This window comes from Ambystoma mexicanum, chromosome 6p, assembly GCF_040938575.1.
Source record: "Ambystoma mexicanum isolate Mex_15411 chromosome 6p, UKY_AmexF1_1, whole genome shotgun sequence".
Taxonomy (NCBI): Eukaryota; Metazoa; Chordata; class Amphibia; order Caudata; family Ambystomatidae; genus Ambystoma; species Ambystoma mexicanum.
Genome location: NC_090935.1, coordinates 183,517,758 through 183,539,833, shown reverse-complemented (window position 1 = coordinate 183,539,833; position 22,076 = coordinate 183,517,758).

Here is a 22,076-nt window from a genome sequence, read left to right as displayed (position 1 = left end):
CCTGGCTATTCTCCTCCTGCGGTGTCCCACGATCACTGCTGCAAGAAATGGGACATTCATCGTAGCTATATATACGTGTTTGTTGTTTGAGTGCACTTTTATATTGCACAGAGCCGCTTCTGCCTGCCTTCGTATGGCAGACTTGTTTACGCCTGTGCGTGTCTTTTGGTGTTTGTAGGTTTCCCCTATTTGATTCCATGAATACGTGTTATTCGTGCCCGTGTGGGAGTTTCATTTATTTCCCAGCAGTACTTCCCCAGTTACACCCTCATATTCACACGTTGTTCCCCATTCGGCGTGTTCCTACCCCTTTTTGTTGTGTGCACTACACGTTGTGTGCTTTCACTGCGCACGTCACGCACAGAGTTCAGGATATCGCAGTGAAATGTGTGCCCGTGTGCGCCACGCACGGTTTCAGCGCAGCTCACTGGAAAAACACGCGCACAGACTTCCATGAATCGCTTACGTGCAATTCTCACTTGTGCGCTGGATTTTTATCACTTGCGCCACCGATTTCGGTGCAAAATTATTCCATGAATTGGCCCATATATATCAGTACATATTGGGGCAGATTTTTAAAACCAGATTTGATTAAAGTTATAGATAAAGTTGATTCATGCATTCATTGCTTTCACCATCGGCAAAATGGCATTCCATCCCAACTATTAACTATAGGTAAAGTACCCGGCGTTGATAGTTTGCTTTCAATCAGTAAAGAGTGATGAAAGTTCTGATGTTACAATCTATTTCCAGCAATTATCAGCTAGTATTTTGTCATTGGACCTAATAGTTTAATATTGTTCAGGAATGGGTCTGCACGTGTTCTCTAAATGTTTTAAAAGCCACATCAACGTTCAGTGTGACTTTTGGACTTGTTTTAGGAGCAATGATTCATTTTTTAAAAACGTTTCTCTGTAGTGACATATGCGCTCACCCTTTGCAACACAAGCTTTTTTACCTTGGATTTCATGGCTGTATTGTCCTGTTCAGATCCGTCTAGTGAGAGGCTCCATTAGTAAAGAGAACTACTAACCGAGCGTTGTGGGGGAGCCCAAACAAAACAAGCTTATTTTATTTAAACTAATAGGTTAAAATGCACATTCTCCAGCCATAAATTTGCTAACAATCATACAATTATATTTTTGGGGGAAATAATACATGAAAAACAATACATGTCAGGTGCTAACAGTAAATAGACGAATGTTCGAATTAATTTTGAATATGCCTGTGCAGGCCAAATTCAAATGTTTTGACTGATGCAATATTCTGAGGGCTGAAAAACAATCTATTGTTTCTATGTTCGCAACACATTTTCATTTCCTTGGCTAATCTATTGAAATACACAATGAGGAATTTTTGTCAGGTATACTTTGTACTGATAACATACTGCATTTATTTTCATATGACTTTGGACATTGCACATTAATGAGACTTTCCCATGTTAACACATGTTTATAAATCAGGCCCTAAGACCTTTGCCTCCTCTCCTATTTCTTTGGCTGGGATAAGTGGACCATCAGAACATGTGTGGACGTCTTTAAATCTCCCTTTCTTGTTTAGTGTAAACTAAGTAATTCCTCCCTTTCCTTCTCTCTTGCGCATTGGCCCTATTTTGGGGTGCACAAGTAGGGCTGAATGGAACTCCGGAGATGCAGCTATGAATGTGTAGTGTCTGCACACCACTTTGGACCAATCCATCAGGCTACATTGTTGAGGACATGGAAATGCATGCACATTGAAGTGCTTGCACATTAGATTATAGGGGCAGAGGGGATACTAGGTGCTAAGTCTGGGTGCATGCAACACTTAAAAAGCAGCATAATACATAAATTATGAAGATACATCTGGTAATACTTCAACCCACTTGTTTATGAACAAGAGACTATAGAACTAAGGACATATTTGGTTGAGACTTGGGAACATGGGTGGGGATCTGAACCATGTTCTTCTAATTATCTATGCGTCCTACCTTTGAGACAGAGGGGACGTATGGCAAGGACACATGGGCCACCCAAAAGGATTAGCCTGCCTGTAGAGGCTCCATCTGCAATCACATTATCAAAGGCCCCAGCCAGAAGATGCGAGGAACATATTATTGCATGCAGTCAAGATCCATCTCCTAGACCACCCAATAGGACTCTAAAGAACCACAAGCCAGTACCTCTTATATTTCTCTTCCTCAGTCTTCAGGGAAGAACAATCCAGAGGGCGAAGAGATGGCCAATCTGCATGCAAGAAGTCATCAAGCAGATGATCTCAGTCAAAATATGGGACCAATGTTTCCAGGCAGCTACCGAAGAAAGTTGTGTTCGCTTCACCAAACAGTGCACAGTGCCATTTTCACAGAATAGAGGGTTCTCATGCCTATGTTCACAGTGTTATGTATGAGTGGCAGAAACTGAATGTAGTTAATGATGTGTTATTTGATTAAAATATAGTTTTCAATATGTATGCAATTGAAAAAACACTGATATTACAGTCACAACTTTATTAGTAGCAATATCATGGTGCTGAATGAAAACAACTACTTAGCAACGTTTCAGTAGAATGTTCATTATTTAGTAATTGCAGAGACATTGTTCAAGATCATGGATGGCCACGTGCATTTATTCTCTAATGTAGTCAATGCCAGAGATATGGCCCTTGCTTGTGGATACAAGTTTGTGTTCCATCACATCTATTTGCAGCCATGGGTATTCTCCAGATCTGTCCTCCCCATAGGCAGCATATCTCATTGCAATCTGATCATCATGAAATAATAACTTGCACAGGCAGGAAGGATGCCCTTCAATACAGAAAACACACTGACTCCACCTGCCTTAATTCTCCTCCTGACCCTAATATCCCCTATCCTCTTCAATTTAATAGTACAGTATGTGGTGATCTACAGGCGGGGAGTCAAATTCATCCAAATAACCGTCTTGTCCTGTTTTACCATAAAAGTCAACAGAATCCCTGTCAGCACCTCTTGTTCTGTTGCAGGACATGAAAGTCCCTTCAGGAAGGCATGATTGTATTCAGTAATAGTATTACAATAGGCTTACCATCGTTTTAATTGCCAAGACACCATAAAAACAAGTCAGCAGTACAAGAATGCAAAACTCTTAGATTTTTAGAATAGAACAACTGTGACTTCTATTCTGCAATGTTCCCTATTCTGAAACCAATAAGGAACCATAGCCTTCCTTTTAACTCACACAAAGATTAACGAGCGTGCAGCGTGATTTTCTTTGATTGCGTGCTCTGTGTCTTAGCACAGCATTGTTGGATTATTTGTAGCTTCATCAATTTTCTTTTATTTTGTTATTTTCTCAAACAGATGCATAACCACGTCCATGTTGTCTTACCCTTCTCTATCTTTTGCTTTGCTATTTGTATTTGTGTATGTGTTTATTATTTTTCATGTGATGTGTCTCCCTTTAAAGATAAACACCAGATAAATGTGCATTGATAAATCTGTCAAGATATCATTGTTATGGTCAAATCACTGCAGGATGGATTCAATATAGCAAATCTAAGTACCTGCGCTTAGAAACCGATTGGTTGCTGTACCTACCTCCCCAAACAATACATTGTAATACAATGCATCATTCCCTCACCTCTATGGTCTTGTATATTACCTATAGTGATAGCCCAATGCTTCCTGCTTACCAGACGTTCATGATGGGATCTGGTCATATTTTCAAATACATATTTTCGAAATGCAATTATCTCAAAAACATTTTGTTGAATTATTTTTTTCGAATGTATTATTTTTTTATTGAATACTTTTTTTGGGTTTTGTAAGTAAAAAGAAAGTGTTAAAAAAAACGGTGGTTTGGGGGCACCCCACCAATAAAAAATAAATAAACGTTCGAAAAACATGTTTCAACGAAATGTTTTCGAGATAATGGCATTCGAAAAAATGTCTTCCGAAAAAATCACTATAAACCGTTCATGATATCTGCACTTGAGGTTAAATAGTAACATTGCCTGTTTTTTAAAACTTTAGTCTCATATCAGTCACTGGGGAACTAATCAGAGTATCTCCTGATTATTTCTACTTCGCATTCCCAGGTATGACCCAAGGGAGTCCCACTGGCTCTCAACAAACAGGCTCACATCTCTGTAAATGCCTGGGCTGGAACCCCCTTCAAGAACAAACATACCACCCACTCACACAACATTCTCACGGCAACATCATACACTGTAGGCATCCAGGAGATCACTGTATAGAAGCTTCATCTGAGGTTTTGAGTTGGCATGAGCTTTGGCCATAGAAGATCAGAATATCTTAATGCTCTTATTCTCATGTTCCCTGTTGTCAGCTCTGCTCATCAGTGGTTATTATTCCCAATTCACCTGCATGCATATTTTGCCAGTTCCTTGATGTCAATAATAAAAACTTGGTTGAGATTACATTTAGGGGTGAGAGCAGATTTTCACCTGGCAGGACTCACTATCCTCCATTTCTAGATAATTGCCACCAATGCCCTTAGTTATTTCATAGATTCACGCTCAGTTAAACTTCCAGGCAGATAAATCTGAACTCTCAACCTCAAAGCAATGAAAGTAAATAGATCACAAAAAGGGGGGTCCTGGCATTGCACTTTGGACAAAGGGTCGGGGCCAAATTCATGAAATGCACAGAGCTACAGTAGATGGCACCAGCAAGGTGTTTACTTAAAGTTTTACACTGTTGCTTAATCTTGAAATAAACATTCAAGAGACATGGCCACTTTTCCTCTGCGGCTTTTCTGATTTTGTTCCAATAGCTGCCTGCCTTTTATCTATCCTTCTCAAACTGTCCTCGCATTCTGGGAGTTACTGCAGAGATCCTTTCTCTCCCAGTCCTGTAAATTAGCATTATTCAAGGATTTAATTTGTCACATCGGAGGTAGGGAGGAGGTCCACGTCATCTGGCACTCCTCTACCTGCAGACGTGGGGACCCGTGACAGGATTGAGTCTGTCCTGATTGGTGTCGTGTTGCGCACACGTGACATTCGTGATGACGTGAGTGCTTCCTGGGGGCACCACGCACGTCATCACGAAGAGCTGTGTGCCAACATGACCCAGTCGGGAGGGACCATGGTCGGGGGTTTCCTCCATGTGTCAGCCAGACTTGCTGCCCTCTCCTCCTCTGTGCACACTATACGCCAGTCATTCTCCATGCCGTCTTCCGGCCCAGATGCCACCAGGGCCCCCTGTGGATCTGCCCCAACCAACGCAGCCAGCCTGGTGGAGATCCCATCCCTGCCACAGTCGGGAGTCAGAGGTCCAGCAGGGGTGGCCACCCAACTAACTGGACCCCAGCAGATGGAGGATGTACAGGCATCATCAGGCAGGGCACGTGCACGATGGTGCTGATGGATTCCATCAGCACGGATGCCATCGTGGTGAAAAAGGAAGTTGCGTCAGAGGCAGCAGCAGGCTCAGCGTGGGAGGCATCATGGCTCGGGGGCCATCAACACCCCAGGGGCAGGCATCGGCCGAGGGGCAGGAGGACCCCGGACTGGGAGTGTCTTCTGTGTGGCAGCGGTTGGGCCGGCAAATAGATGTGGAGAGGCGGCGGGCGGAGAGGGCATGGCTCACTATGGTCAGGGCAGAGAACTCCATGCGCAGGGCATTGAGGCGGGCTGAGTGCCTGAGGCAACTCGCAGGGAGTTGGAGAAGGCCATGGATGCATCCCTGCGAGACCTCAAGACCAGGGAAGAGGCCCGCCTCCAGAACATCGGCGTGGAGTTCGATGATGCCCTGGCCCGGAACATCAACAAGTGAGCAGTTGGACTTGCCCGCCACCTTTGTACATAGTTCTTTAGGGTTAGGTTTCCTTTGTTTTTTCTTTTTATTTGGAGTTAATGGACTTTGCTCCACCTTATGTACATAGATTTTAATTCATAGGATTTTTTTGTAGGTTTCCTTTTATTTTGGGATCATGGACCCTTTTGGACTTGGATTGTATATAGTTGAAGACTTGTACATACTTTCTTTTTTGACATTTTCCATGGACCAATGGTTTTCCTTTTTTGGATTATTTTTTTCATATTGACATTGGCAATGGACCACTTTTCTTTTTTCATGCCGTGGAGTTTTGTTTTCATTGGATTTTCAGTATTTCAGTCTCTCCCCTTCCCCCGCACCCCCACTCATGCCCTGTGTGTCTCTCCCCTTCCCCCCAACCCCCACTCATGCCCCGTTTCTCCCTACTGTTCCCCCCACCCCCCGCTCATGTTCCGTGGCTCTCTCCCCTTCCCCCCACCACCCGCTCATGCCCTGTGTGTCCCTCCCCTTCCCCCCGCTCATGTCCCATGTATCTCTCCCCTCCCCCCACCCCCGCTAATGCCCAGTGTTCCTCCCCTTCCCCCACCCCCCGCTCATGCCCTGTGTGTCTCTCCCCTTCCCCCCACCCCCGCTCATGCCCCGTGTGTCTCTCCCCTCCCCCACCCCCGCTAAAGCCCTGTGTTCTTCCCCTTCCCCCCACCCCCGCTCATGCCCTGTGTGTCTCTCCCCTTCCGCCCCACCCCCGCTCATGCCCCGTGTGTCTCTCCCCTAACTCCCCACCCCCCGCTCATGCCCCGTGTGTCTCTCCCCTTCCCCCACCCCCTGCTCATGCCTCGTGTGTCTCTCCCCTTCCCCCCACCCCCCGCTCATGCCCTGTGTCTCCCTCCTTTCCCCCCAATCCCCGCTCATGCCCTGTGTCTCTCCCCTCCCCCCACCCCCGCTCATGCCATGTGTGTCTCTCCCCTTCCTCCCCACCCCCCGCTCATGCCCTGTGTGTCTCTCCCCTTCCCCCCACCCCCCGCTCATGCCCCGTGTGTCTCTCCTCTTGCCCCCGACCCCCCGCTCATGCCCTGTGTGTCTGTCCCCTTCCCCCATCCCCCGCTCATGCCCGTGTCTCCCTACTGTTCCCCCCACCCCCGCTCATGTCCCGTGTCTCCCCTGTGTGTCTCCCCTGTTCCCCCCACCCCCTGCTCATGATCTGTCTCCCCTGTTACCCCCCACCCCCTGATCATGCCCTGTGTCTCCCTTGTATTACCCCCCACCCCCAGCTCATGCCCCGTGTCTCCCTTGTGTTACCCCCACACCCCCCGCTCATGCCCCGTGTCTCCCTCATGTTACCCCCCCACCCCCGCTCATGCCCCGTGTCTCCCTTGTGTTTTCCCCCACCCATGCCCTGTCTCCCCTGTTACCCCCACCCCCTGCTCATGCCCTGTGTCTCCCTTGTGTTATCCCCCACCCCCCGCTCATGCCCCGTGTCTCTCCCCTTCCCCACCACCCCCCGCTCATGCCCTGTGTCTCCCTCCTTTCCCCCCACCCCCGCTCATGCCCTGTGTGTCTCTCCCCTTCCCCCCAACCCCGCTCATGCCCCGTGTGTCTCTCCCCTTCCCCCGCACCCCCCGCTCATGCCCCGTGTGTCTCCCCCCTTCCCCTCCACCCCCACCCCCGCTCATGCTCGTGTCTCTCTCCCCTTCCCCCCAACCCCGCTTATGCCCCGTGTGTCTCTCCCCTTCCCCGCACCCCCCGCTCATGCCCCGTGTGTCTCTCCCCTTCCCCTCCACCCCCACCCCGCTCATGCTCGTGTCTCTCCCCTTCCCCCCCACCCCCCGCTCATGCCCCGTGTCTCCCTCCTTTCCCCCCACCCCCGCTCATGCCCTGTGTGTCTCTCCCCTTCCCCCCAACCCTGCTCATGCCCCGTGTGTCTCTCCCCTTCCCCCGCACCCCCCGCTCATGCCCCGTGTGTCTCTCCCCTTCCCTTCCACCCCCATCCCCGCTCATGCCCCGTGTCTCCCTACTGTTCCCCCCACCCCCCGCTAATGCCCTGTGTCTCTCTCCCATTCCCCCACCCCCGCTCATGCCCTGTGTCTCTCTCCCCTTCCCCCCACTCCCACTCATGCCCCGTGTCTCTCTCCCCTTCCCCCCCACCCTCCACTCATGCCCCATGTCTCCCTCTTTTCCCCCCACCCCCCGCTCATGCCCTGTGTGTCTCTCCCCTTCCCCCCACCCCCCGCACATGCCCCATGTGTCTCTCCCCTTCCCCTCCACAGCCCGCTCATGCCCCGTGTGTCTCTCCCCTTCCCCTCCACCCCATCCCCGCTCATGCCCCGTGTCTCCCTACTGTTCCCCCCACCCCCCGCTAATGCCCCGTGTCTCTCTCCCATTCCCCAACCCCCGCTCATGCCCTGTGTGTCGGTCCCCTTCCCCCCACCCTCCGCTCATGCCCCGTGTCTCTCTCCCCTTCCCCCCCACCCTCCACTCATGCCCCATGTCTCCCTCTTTTCCCCCACCCCCCGCTCATGCCCTGTGTGTCTCTCCCCTTCCCCTCCACCCCCACCCCCGCTCATGCTCGTGTCTCTCCCCTTCCCCCCCACCCCCCGCTCATGCCCCGTGTCTCCCTCCTTTCCCCCCACCCCCGCTCATGCCCTGTGTGTCTCTCCCCTTCCCCCCAACCCTGCTCATGCCCCGTGTGTCTCTCCCCTTCCCCCGCACCCCCCGCTCATGCCCCGTGTGTCTCTCCCCTTCCCTTCCACCCCCACCCCCGCTCATGCCCCGTGTCTCCCTACTGTTCCCCCCACCCCCCGCTAATGCCCTGTGTCTCTCTCCCATTCCCCCACCCCCGCTCATGCCCTGTGTCTCTCTCCCCTTCCCCCCACTCCCACTCATGCCCCGTGTCTCTCTCCCCTTCCCCCCCACCCTCCACTCATGCCCCATGTCTCCCTCTTTTCCCCCACCCCCCGCTCATGCCCTGTGTGTCTCTCCCCTTCCCCCCACCCCCCGCACATGCCCCATGTGTCTCTCCCCTTCCCCTCCACAGCCCGCTCATGCCCCGTGCGTCTCTCCCCTTCCCCTCCACCCCCATCCCCGCTCATGCCCCGTGTCTCCCTACTGTTCCCCCCACCCCCCGCTAATGCCCCGTGTCTCTCTCCCATTCCCCAACCCCCGCTCATGCCCTGTGTGTCGGTCCCCTTCCCCCCACCCTCCGCTCATGCCCCGTGTCTCTCTCCCCTTCCCCCCCACCCTCCACTCATGCCCCATGTCTCCCTCTTTTCCCCCACCCCCCGCTCATGCCCTGTGTGTCTCTCCCCTTCCCTCCACCCCCCGCACATGCCCCATGTGTCTCTCCCCTTCCCCTCCACAGCCCGCTCATGCCCCGTGTGTCTCTCCCCTTCCCCCCACCCCCCGCTCATGCCCTGTGTCTCCCTACTGTTCCCCCCAGCCCCCTGCTCATGCCCTGTGTCTCTCTCCCCATCCCCCCAACCCCCGCTCATGCCCCTTGTGTCTCTCCCCTTCCCCCCACCCCTGCTCATGCCCTGTGTGTCTCTCCCCTTCCCCCCCACCCCCCGCTCATTCCCCGTGTCTCTCTCCCCTTCCCCTCACCACCTTGCTTGCTCTTGCCCCGTGTGTCTCTCCCCTTCCCCCCCACCCCCTGCTCATGCCCCGTTTGTCTCTCCCCTTCCCCCCGCTCCCCGCTTATGCCCTGTGTCTCCCTCCTTTCCCCCCACCCCCTGCTCATGCCCCGTGTGTCTCTCCCCTTCCCCCCTACCCCCCACTCATGCCCCGTGTCTCTCTCCCCTTCCCCCCCACCTCCCGCTCATGCCCCATGTCTCTCTCCCCTTCCGCCCACCCCCCGTTCATGCCCCATGTCTCTCTCCCCTTCCCCCCACCCCCGCTCATGCCCCATGTCTCTCTCCCCTTCCCCCCACCCCCCGCTCATACCCCATGTCTCCCTCCTTCCCCCCCACCCTCTGCTCATGCCCAGTGTGTCTCTCCCCTCCCCCCACCCCCCGCTCATGCCCCATCTGCCCTGTTCCCCCCACCCCCTGCTCATGACCTGTCTCCCCTGTTACCCCCCACCCCCCGCTCATGCCCCGTGTCTCCCTTGTGTTTCCCCCCACCCCCAGCTCATGCCCCGTGTCTCCCTTGTGTTACCCCCCACCCCCCACTCATGCCCCGTGTCTCCCTTGTGTTACCCCCCGCTCATGCCCCGTGTCTCCCTTGTGTTAACCCCCACTCCCCACTCATGCCCTGTGTCTCCCTCGTGTTACCCCCCACCCCCGCTCATGCTCCGTGTCTCATTTGTGTTGCCCCCCCACCCCCTGCCCTGTCTCCCCTGTTACCCCCCGCTCATGCCCCGTGTCTCCCTTGTGTTACCCCGGCTCATGCCCCGTGTCTCCCCTGTTCCCCAAACCCCTGCTCATGCCCCGTGACATGTGTTGTCATCAATGACATTTGTGATGTCATCTTTGATGTCCTGGGTGTCAGTCTTAGCAGTGCACGGTGGTGGCGCAAGTTATGGATGCTTAGCTTACCATAACTGGCAAATTTCAAGGGTTTTCGGTTTTACTTGGAACCATAACGTCCCTTTGACAACGTTTTTTCACTGAATTTCGTAGGTTTTTAGTAGCGCAACTTAACGATAATGTCTCTTTAACAAAGTATTTTAATTGAATATATATATATGTGCACTGCTAACACTAACACCCAGGACATCAAAGATGACATCACAAATGTCATTGATGACATCACTGATGACATCACATGTCTGACTCGCCCTTTTTTCCTTTCCTGACATATCTAGGCCACATGATTTTCTTCAGTAACAGTCAGGAACTAAAAATTGTAAATTACTATATTCGGAGACTTATCCTTCAAGTATGTTCTTAGAATAATTCCCTTATGGTCCAGTCATAAAATATGAAACATATACATAGGAGAAGTCACAACCTTGAAAGACAGCAATCCTTTTTGTGCATTAAAATTATCAGTAGATTTATCAGCACTTTCTGATACTTTTGATGTTTTTTTATTACTGTACTTTCCCTGTATATGCTCATATTTTTATATGTTGTACTCACACTATTTTCCTTAGGGTCCAGGCACATCATGTGATATATATAGATAGGGTAAGTAACAGCTTTGAAACAGAGCAATCATTTCTCTCCATAAAGGTAATCAGTTAGGTTATGAACACTTTCTGCTACTATTGCTGTTTCTTTTTCCTACTTCAATTCCCTTGTATATATTCATATGTGTATGTGGTGTTGTCTCTTTGTGATTTGTGTATAATAATGCAATTATGTAGCAAGTGGGTTTTATTACCTACTTATCACAAGTTTCACTGTACGCAAAACTCTAATATGAAAACAGTAATCATTTCAATATTCAACATGGCAAGCTTATGAATATTTCACCTCCATCATGTATGCTGCACACAATGCCTATGTTTCTACATCACTACCTTAGTATACTGGATTGAAGTTAATAATAGAATACTATTTATATCAATGCATAGCTTAATGCACTGATTAGCACTTGATATTTATTCAATAATCTTTGACACTTTTTTATTAACATTACACTAAGAATCCCTTGTACAGACTTTTCATGAAAGGTAAATGCACATGTGATGTCATCAGTGATGTCATCAATGACATTTGTGATGTCATCTTTGATGTCCTGGGTGTTAGTGTTAGCAGTGAACGGTGGCGGCGCGAGTTATGGTTGCTTATCTTATCATAACTGCCGAATTTCAGGGGGGTTTTGGTTTTACTTTGAACCATAACGTCCCTTTAACAAAGTTTTTTCACTGAATTTCATAGGTTTTTAGTAGCGCAACTTAACCATAACGTCGCTTTAACATCGTTTTTTTTACTAAATTTCATAGGTTTTTAGTAGCGCAACTTAACCATAACGTCCCTTTAACTAAGTTTTTTCACTGAATTTCATAGGTTTTTAGTAGCACAATTTAACCATAATATCCCTGACTTCAAATACATGTAACATAGAACATACTAACCCCCTCGTAGTGATTTTCATGTCCGCGGACTACCACCATGTCCGCGGACATATCGAAAATCTGAGCGTGGTGAATGTAAATTTAAATAGTGTGCCCCATTTCCCCTTTGAAGCTGGCTCTGAAAAGAGTGTTTTTTTTTTTACAGATGCTTGACAGACACCTGTTATTTTGTATTTTTTTTCTTGTTTTTTTTCTTACATTACTCTTAAAATCTTCACATAACCTTCTCCAAAGCAACCCTCACATTCCAAAATAGAAACGCATTACCCGTAAAAGATAAAGAAATACCATCTTCTTTAAAATTAACAGCATTACTGCCATCAATATTCTCATTGTTACAGAAGAACATACCAGCTCTAAGCATGAAGGCACACATGCCTCGGTTGATGACACACCTAGCAATGTTTTGCTGAGGACAAAAAACTGAACTATTGTCCCATATTGCCCTAGGTAGTAATCCAGAAAAAATTACTTTCGCATTTGGAAGGATCTTCATTACGGCTTGAACCAAGCGTTCCAAATCAGCCAACAAAGTAGGGGCACTAACGTTGCCCAAATGGAAAGCACCATAGTGCAAAACTACCACATGCGGACTGTTTATCGTGGCCATATCCTCACAAACCTGTACAATTCCCTGTACATTGCAATCAGGCACATTGCTCCACACCACCTCCACTCCTTTGACATCAAAGTTCTTTGCAACATGCCTGCCGTAAACCATGCACAAACATATCTCCGAGCACCAACACCCTGACTTTCTCCACTTCTGCCATCTTCACTACACACAGGGTCTCATTCCGACCCTGGCGTTAACCAAGGCGCTATTAGCGCCTTGGTTGACGCTGTTATCTTTCCGACTCCGCCATGGTGAATGGCGGAATTACCGCCCCATTCCAAGGTTGGCGGGGTCGGTAATTCCCCATTCACCATGGGCCCTTCCCCATTCCCATTTTTGGCCCATAGGGCTCAATGGGAATGGGGAAGGTGCTAATTACGGCACTGTAAATTACGGTGCCGTAATTAGCTCCTAGGTCCCTTTGCGGGTTGGTTTTTTAACGCCTGCAAAAAGCAGGCGTTAAGTACCAACCCGCAAAGGGAACTCGGTGACCGTTAACCCTTACCACCCAACTCGGAATGACCCCCACAGTCTCTTTCAACACAAATCCACAACCTCGACATCTGATTGGCTGATCCGTACAGTCTTCTTTCCATGTTGGATTTCCTGCAAAAACCCGGATGTAGCACGCCCTGTCCACGAACAGCCACGGTGTCCACGGACGGCGTCCACTTTACTCTCTGTGCCATTCCCTCATTGCATACAGCTAAGCAATCACACAATACGAATAACGTCCTCAGAACACCCCCATTTTGTGAATTTTCGAACATTTCAGGACAATTATCATTTCATTATTCAACATATTAACATTACAAATATTATACTTTCATCTTGTACTCTGCCCACAATGCTATCTTTCTCCATTAGTAGCTCAGTATACTAGATAGAATCCCATAATACAATGCTATTTAAATCAATGCATCGTTCAAAGCACTAATAACGGTATGATATTTATTGCAATATCCTTGACACTTTTTTCAGAACATTATAATACAAATCCCTAGTACACAAATTCCATGAAAAGTACATACACATGTGATGTCATCAGTGATTTCATCAATACCATTTGCAATGTCATCTTTGATGTCCTGGGTGTTAGTCTCAGCAGTGCACGATGGTTGCGCGAGTTATTTTTCATAGCTTACCATAACTTGCTATTTTCAGGGGTCTTTTGGATGTACTTAGAACCATAACGTCCTTTAAACAAACTTTTTTAATATCACGCAACCAATATACAAACATGCCGTGCAAAAACCAACTTCTACAGATGGCTTTACACAGAATGTTGCAAAGTAAGAATTTATGCTCGTTCACAGTGAAGGTCAGCTGCTTCCATTTTTTTCTCGGGCCCCGGAGAGGCTCACGAAGCGGACTATAAGGTTGTATTGTGTTTTGACCTTGACAGACAGAGATTGTGATGAAAGACTTCTCTTGCAGTAGTGTTGCTAAAACGTAAGAGAAGATAAGTATGACATTTTTGAAACGAAACCACTTTTATATATTATATCACTGTGCGAAAGATCGTTGGCACACGCAGAGTCGTACTTTGGGACTTCACCACTCGTAGACAATGGAAATTGCAATTGTACTGTAAGTAACCCTTTAGATTATTTTATACCAAATATAATTACAATAGCGTAGCATTAAAGACCACTCAAGTTGAACTTTTTCTTTGAAAGTGGCATAATGTTTTCTACCGCGCACTATCACCGCCGAATTGATCCCCTGTCGTTTAGAGGGCTCTGAAAAAGGCAGACGACACAGGGTGGGTTAATATAAATAATTTAACCGGTCTATAGGCGGTCAAGCGCTCTACTCGCTGTGCCACTTCACTGTAGCCTGTCAAGTGGCACAGCGAGTACAACGCTCGCTTTGACATCCGTGCACAGCTTGCTAACGCAAGTTCGAATCCCGCCCAGGCCAAACTCAGCCTTTTATCCTTCCGTGGTCGATAAATGAGCACCACACACCGTGGTTATAATCACCGCTTAGATACCTCACGGTTCTTAGCGCTATATGAATGGGAAAATATTATTATTTTATTACTAACATACACCGTTGCACTATCTTCGATAGCAAATAGTTTCACGCCCTAATAAATAAAATGATGATTTTTAATGAAGATCGGCTGGTGAGACTAATTTATGTTTTTTAAAACATGTATGTGGCCCCATTTTGCCTATGTCATGATTTACAGACTCCAGCGGATGGGGTCTTCAACTGCCAGGTCCAGGTCCAAATATGCAACTTCATGACCCTCACCATTTTATGGGACAATCGCCAAGGACCAACATGCCCTTACGCAGTACTAGCGGCTACAAACAACATACCAACCAATAGGGTGGTCTAATGGCTCGTTGTTGGAGCAACCTTCCGATTATCAGAGCGACCACTTACTGCTTTTATCATAAACCAACAGCCTATCTACCGCAAAGGAACAATGCGTGGCTCCAAATAAACTTTTGCTGATCGACAACAGAGACAATAGCAAATCGCTAAATATTCACTAAACATTTCATGTGAAATAAATGTACTTTACCAAATGTACAATCCTGCTGTTTACTTTTAAACCACAGTTTCATATTCCGAATTGTGGCGCACTGAGTTGTAAGCTGATCTAACACCCTCTGTACCGCAAAGGAACATTGCGTGCCTCAACATGAACTTTTGCGGTCGACAACAAAGACATATGCAAATTGCTGAATATTCTCTAAACATTTGATGTCAAATAAATGTACTTTACAAAATTTACAATCTTGCTGTTTGCTTTTAAATCACTGTTTCATATTCCGAATTGTGGCGCGCTGTGTTGTGACATAATATGTGTTGTCTTCCGGGGTCTGTGTAAAGTCACTTAGGACTGGAGAGGACTGGGCGCGTTTGATGACGCACCCTGTAACGTCACGGAGAGAGGCGGGGAATATGAATGCTTTGATAATATCAGGCTTAGACTTAGGGGAGATATGATTTAGTGTCGAAAAAGCAAGTCAGCCAGGTCAATAGCGCCAGTCATAGGATTATCACATAATATCAGCGCACACCAGCCGGATATATCGTTTCTTTAGTGGACAAAAAGTCGGTTGACGTCCATGGGAAATTGTACTATTAGCGGATAAAAGGAGTGGTCTTAAAACACTTTCACCCTGACAATGAACAATACAAACAACGTTCTCAGAACACCCCCATTTTGTGTAATTGCAACCATTTCGGGACACCGCGAGTGTTCTTAGAACACATTCAACTAGACAGATTACAATACGGACAGCATCCTGAGGACACCCCCAGTTTGTGTATTTGCGAACAATTAAGTACACCGCAAGTGTTCATAGCTCATTTTTACCTTCCTTGTGAACAAAAATGACACATACTCCGTCCTCTAAACACCCCACCATTTAGTTTATTTACAAAGTGTCAGAACAGCCGTGTTCTCTGCGGACAAATCGAATGCAACAAAAACGTCTAGCACATAAAAAAAACAAAACATTGAACCTATCTCATACTCCCCACCCTCCCCAAACACGCTTACACACCAACACAGGGCACTAAATACAATTTTTTATCCACGTTTCACCGCGCCACAGAAAATCTGACGTGCTCCACGCCCCTCGCCGTCCAATCAGCGAACACGTCACATGTCCGCGGACATGACGCAAGGCCATGGGCCAATCGGGGTGCTGTCCGCGGAGCGAACAGGGAAGTCCATCCGCGAAGCGAACACAGATATCACTAATTTTTTTACCTTACATTTTGGTCATTTTTTAAAAAACTACTGGACGGATTTACACCAAATTTGGAAAAAGCACGCTTTCGGGACCAGGCCGCAGCTCCTGCCGCAAATTTGGTGTAAATCCATCCAGCGGTTCGGGCTGTAGCTGTGCGCAATGTTTTTCAGTCTATGGGAAAAAAAAAGTTTTGGGACCCTCCCCTATAACTTTTCCCCCCCTGGACGAATCCTCACCAAAGTTTGGTGAGGATTCGTCCAGGGGGAGCGAAGTTATAAGCCGCCCAAAAAGTGCTCTTCCTATGGAAACACCAACTTAACCATAACTACATGGCCGCTACCGCGGCCATGTATGATATATATATTTTTGAACATTTTGATCAAATATGCCCGTACGGATTGTCACAAGTTATTGGCTAAGATCCAGGACATTGAGGAGGAACTGGAAAAGCTTGATCCAAGTGAGGAGGGTAAGACCCTTCGTATTAGCATTGAAAATGGATACAAAGCATATGAGGAGGACATAAAACTACGTAAACAAAGGAAATTCATCACGGATAAACAAGACTATGAACAAGGAAGAGTACTGACCTTTGCAAAACGGTTTGATACTTTACGTCAGAAGCTCCCTAAACAAACAGCTAATACCACTGAAGATATTCCTACTGATATATCCTCCTCTGATGTTGAAACTACTGAAAGTGAAGGTGAACAGCCCTCTAGAAAGCTTAATTTTTTAGAGGAGATGAGACTGTTGAGAATGGAGGGAAGGTTAAACAGCGGCAAGAAAACCAGAGGCCGAGGAAGAGGCAAAGCCTCTGGTCTAAGAGGCCGAAAAAAACAAGGCGGGGAAGGCGCAGCATCAACATCGAGCGCGGACAAAACAGGGCGACTAACACGCTCTGGAGTAAAGAAGTAACCAACATGATAATGGATCAATCGGATATGTCTATTATTAACTTGTCCACCCACCATCTTACCGCTGATGAAACCAATGTATTGCAAATGGGCCTCAACTTTTGCCCTACGACCAGATATGACTATGCTCAAACTCAGATTGACTTCGACAAATACATGCGTAAAGTCAGATTGAAAACATTCTTTACCATGTATCCACCTAAACTTAAATCAAAATCTAATCTCCAGGGGGGCACTGATGTTTCTATTCACGATGCATTTACTTTAAGAGATTTGGAAGATCTAGAAACTGATGGGGATCGTGACATGGATGTTTGGGACCAAGAATCTGCCTTCATGTATGTTGACACAGCTTGGCCTGGCAAGACACAACTCAAAGCTAAATCACGCTTCAACCCGGTATTTAATCCAGGGGGACATGTTGAGGCCTTTCAGGATTTGGTGGTTCAGGATCTAAAAAAAATCAGGAAGAAACGGGTGCCTCATAAAACTAATCTTACTTCATCACAACAATGCACTATTGAACGTTTGAGTGCCATGACGGACTGCATTATCAAACCATCAGATAAGGGCATGAATATCGTCCTCATGAATCGTGATGATTATATCAAAGAGGCCAATAGACAACTACTGAACAAGGACTGTTATGCTAAATTACTAAAGGATCCATCTGGAACCATGAGTGACAAATTAGAGCATCTCTTACAGACATGGAAAGAGAAAGACATGTTGGATGAGAACATTTGTTCTTATCTACATCCGAAGTTCCCAGTTATTCCGACTATTTACTTTCTGCCTAAAGTACACAAGAGCCTTATTAGGCCTCCTGGCAGACCAATAGTCACCCTATGTGGTGCCTTGCTAGAAAACACTTTGAGATTCATTGATGAGTCTTTGATGTCCTTTGTTACTACCTTGTCTTCTTATCTTTGTGACACCAAAGATTTTCTCAGTCGTATAGAAGGTATACCATGGGAATCTACTTTTCTATTAACAACACTTGACGTAGTCTCTCTCTACACGTCAATTAGACATTCAGATGGTCTTAAAGCATGTAAACATTTCTTGCATACCAGATCTTTGAATTACCTCCAACATTCTCAAATGATATTGGAAATGATTTCGCTTTGTTTAACTAATAATTGTTTTCTTCTCAACAAGCAGTTCTTCAGGCAATTACAAGGTACTGCTATGGGTTCTACATTTGCCCCCTCCTATGCTAATTTGTTGATGGGCTGGTGGGAGAAATTTGTTGTATGGGATCCTAGAAACTGTCACCACACATCCAAGATTGCCCTATGGCTTAGATACATAGATGATTTGTTTATCATTTGGGAAGGAACTAGTGCAGAAGGGTTGGATTTTGTCGCAGTACTCAACATCAATTATCTTAATCTGCAGTTCACGGAGAGCCACAGCAAGACTGCTATCACATACTTGGATATTCTTGTTACTGTGGCTCAAGGTGAATTGACCACTTGTCTGTTTAGAAAACCTACTAGTTCTAATATCCCTCTTCACGCCAAGAGTAATCACCCTACAGCTTTAAAATGGAGTATCCCCTATGGGGAATTCATCGGCATACGCAGAAACTGTTCCAAGATCGAAACATTTGTTTGCGAATTTACCCTCATGGCCAACAAATTTAAGCAACGGGGTTATCCCAAAAAAGTGTTGGAGAGAGCCTTCCATAAAGCTAGAGCGATTGATTGCTCTCTACTTTTGTCAGCTGACATCCCTGAACATAGAACCACAGACACCAGTGAGACACGTGTTATCTTGACTTATGGTGAGGGTGCCCACAAGATACGACAAGTCATGCAACGTCATTGGCATATCCTTAAATCAGATGAGCATTTAAATACTATTTTGGGACATCGCATTAATATTACTTTTCGCAGATCTACCTCATTTAGGGATACCTTAGTTCCCAGCTTTATGAGGCCTATTGACAATGCATTGACCGATGGTTGGTTAAACGAGGCTTTCATAAGTGTTCCAAATGTAAAGCCTGCACTTATGCAGTCAACAAGACGTGTTATATACATCCTATCCTGGGTAACAACGTTCAAATCGCATCCAGAATCACTTGCGATACAGAATTTGTGGTCTATGTTTTGAATTGCCCTTGCAATATGTGGTATGTGGGCAGTACAAAGGGTAAATTGAACCTGACAATGCTGCAACACATAAGAGCCATAAGAAATGTTGATCCCAACTATCCGATGGCTCTGCATTTTCAGTCTCAACATGAAGGTAAATTGGAGGGCTTTTCCTTCTTTGGTATTCGGACAGTGCCTAAATCACCCAGAGGTGGTAACCGGGAGTTAATGTTGAGACAACTGGAAACTAGGTCCATTCTCGACCTTGAAACAAAAAAACCCCAGGGGCCACAATCTTGATGAAGAGTTATATACGTTTTTAGGTACCAATTAAGTATACTTTGTGAATTTTCTTGCACCTTTATGCAATACTAGGTACCTGCAATGTTCAAGAGTGACCCTTGTGTGTTTAATATTTGAATACTTTTCCATTCCGGTCCACACTCTTATGTATTAATGTACATTAACTCTTCTTTCTTCTTCTTTTTTATTGATGCATTTTACAGGTTCTTTCTCCAAATGATTGTGAAGCATATCTTGCATATGATTGTTTTTAACATGATTTTTAGGAGAGTATTTTGCACTGATATTTATCACTTTGATCAATATTTTTATATAGCTTGGTTTTAGGCTTCTCAATTGCTTTTTTACTCTGTCCCCATATCTTGTTTTTTTGTCTCGCATTGTCTCATTGTCGATTGATTATTTGTAGCTTGGTATGTAGTCTTTTTAAGGTAATAATTTCCCAGTGATGTTATTTTCCTTGCTGGGCTCATCGAGCGGAAAGGGTCTTGAGGATTTTTTTTATAGGGAATAGTTTACCATTCATGGTAGGTAATTTTAAGTAAAGTTTTTTGCACTTGCACTTTATTGGGGATAAATTTGTTGTCTATTTTACAGCCGTCCATGGATGCACGTTTTTCTGTTGTTCCAGTCGCATTGTTATTTTATCTATTTGTGAGATATATATATTTATTGACTTTCATTCTTTTATCTATTTGATTGTTAAATCGTATTATGTGACTTAGTATATGCACCACACATTTAGGAACATATTTGTGCATCCATGGACGTAGAGTACTGTGCATTTTATCATTGCTGTTGTCTGGACATTTCTCTCCTTTAAACTTTTTTCCTATTTTGCTGCTAAATATTATGGATTTTAACAACTGCTGCTATTGCACTAAGCACTTTAAATTTGCTGCTAAAGCACTAAGCACTTTATATTGTCTCAAGACTGCATTATTATGTTTGATTTGTATTACACCTCGCATATGTATGCGTAAACTTAGACCTACATGACTATATATCTTTGTTTATTCGAGACTAACGTTGGACACCTAGAATGGCTACATTTTGTCTAGTAAACATATCATGTTGTGGGGCTGCTTGGACACCGTTGAGGTAATGGCTGTTTCAGACATTATAACGTGGACAGACCTACAAGGCAGGGCTCGTCATATTTGGCGGTTGCCCTAGAATGGCATTATTTTTTTACTTTATTTTTATCTTGGGTACCAGCCTTTGTTGACAGACATATCATTCGAAAACACACGTTTATTTTGAACGATGTGTATTTGTACATATTTATATATCCTTTTTTATATATATTTTTTCCCTAGACACTCGTTATGTACCTGAGGTTTTCTTTTTGCCATTTTCCTCCACAGTCCTCGCAGCCAGCACATCTGTGCAATTGTTGCTATATTCTTCATCATATAATATTTGGTTGATGTATTGACACCAACGATGTGTTTTTATTTTATTTTATTTTATTTAATACACTGCATGTTGCAGTGCTTTAAATGTTCTAAGATGGCTGCCATGTGTTCATCAATTTGTACCACCTCGTGAATGGGGACATTCTATGCACTTGTATCATAGAGGTTTTTAAAGCATGTATAAGAAGTCCTTCTTCCATGAAACACCCTACCTACGTGAACAAGCAGTCAGTGTACCGCGAAAGGCGTAGTTTTGTATCCAGGCTTTCCCTGTTTGCTGCACCCTTTTATTAATAAAGAAACATTTGTGCTATCTGGACTTGCTGTCATGCCTTTTCCTTGCTGAGACTGGATTTCGTTTCTCAGCTGCTCTTGGGAGTGCAATCCATCGAATCTTGCCCTGTTTTAGGGCATTTTTTCTTTTTTTGAAAATATATATATATATATATATATTTTATTATTATTTTTTTTTACACAGAAATGCCCAGTACTTTGGAATGGCTGGAAGAAAATTTCCCACTGGATAAAATGAGTGAAGACAGTGATACTAATGGTAGACAAAACACTTTTCTATATAAACCAATCAATAACCATTACTTAATGTGTACTTAACACATTTTTTTTACAGACCATACAAACAGTGAAAATAATATTTGTTTTTACAGACCATACAAACAGTGAAAATAATATACCAGGAGAGACATTATAAAATGCTCTGCAGCGAATGGAACAACAAATGTATATGCTAATGAAAAATGTCATTCTTTTAAAACATTTTGTGGAGGACCAGATAAAAGAAAACATTAAATATCACTGTCCCACATGTACCTGTTCCCCCTCTCCATGTTCCAGTCAACTATCCCTAAATCCTCCCCAGAAGGAAAAAGGTCATGATGAGACTTCCATCTTTCATCCCCTCCCATCCATCATCTCCAAAACCCTAATTCCCCTGTATTTTTTTCAATTTCTGCTTCCCCCTCTCTTTCATACATTTTATATTGGTATCCAATAATAAAATATTATGTGTGTTGCTACTTTATTCCTCTGTGTCCTATTTTTTTTTTAAAAAGGCAGTTGGGATGTCTACGGACAGCGCAGGTGTCCGGGATGTCCACAATTAACCAAAATGGGGGTGTCCTAAGAACACTATACCTGTTCGTACTGTCCGCAATCAAAATGGAGGTGTTCTGAGAACACACTTGATGTCCGGAATGTCCATAATTA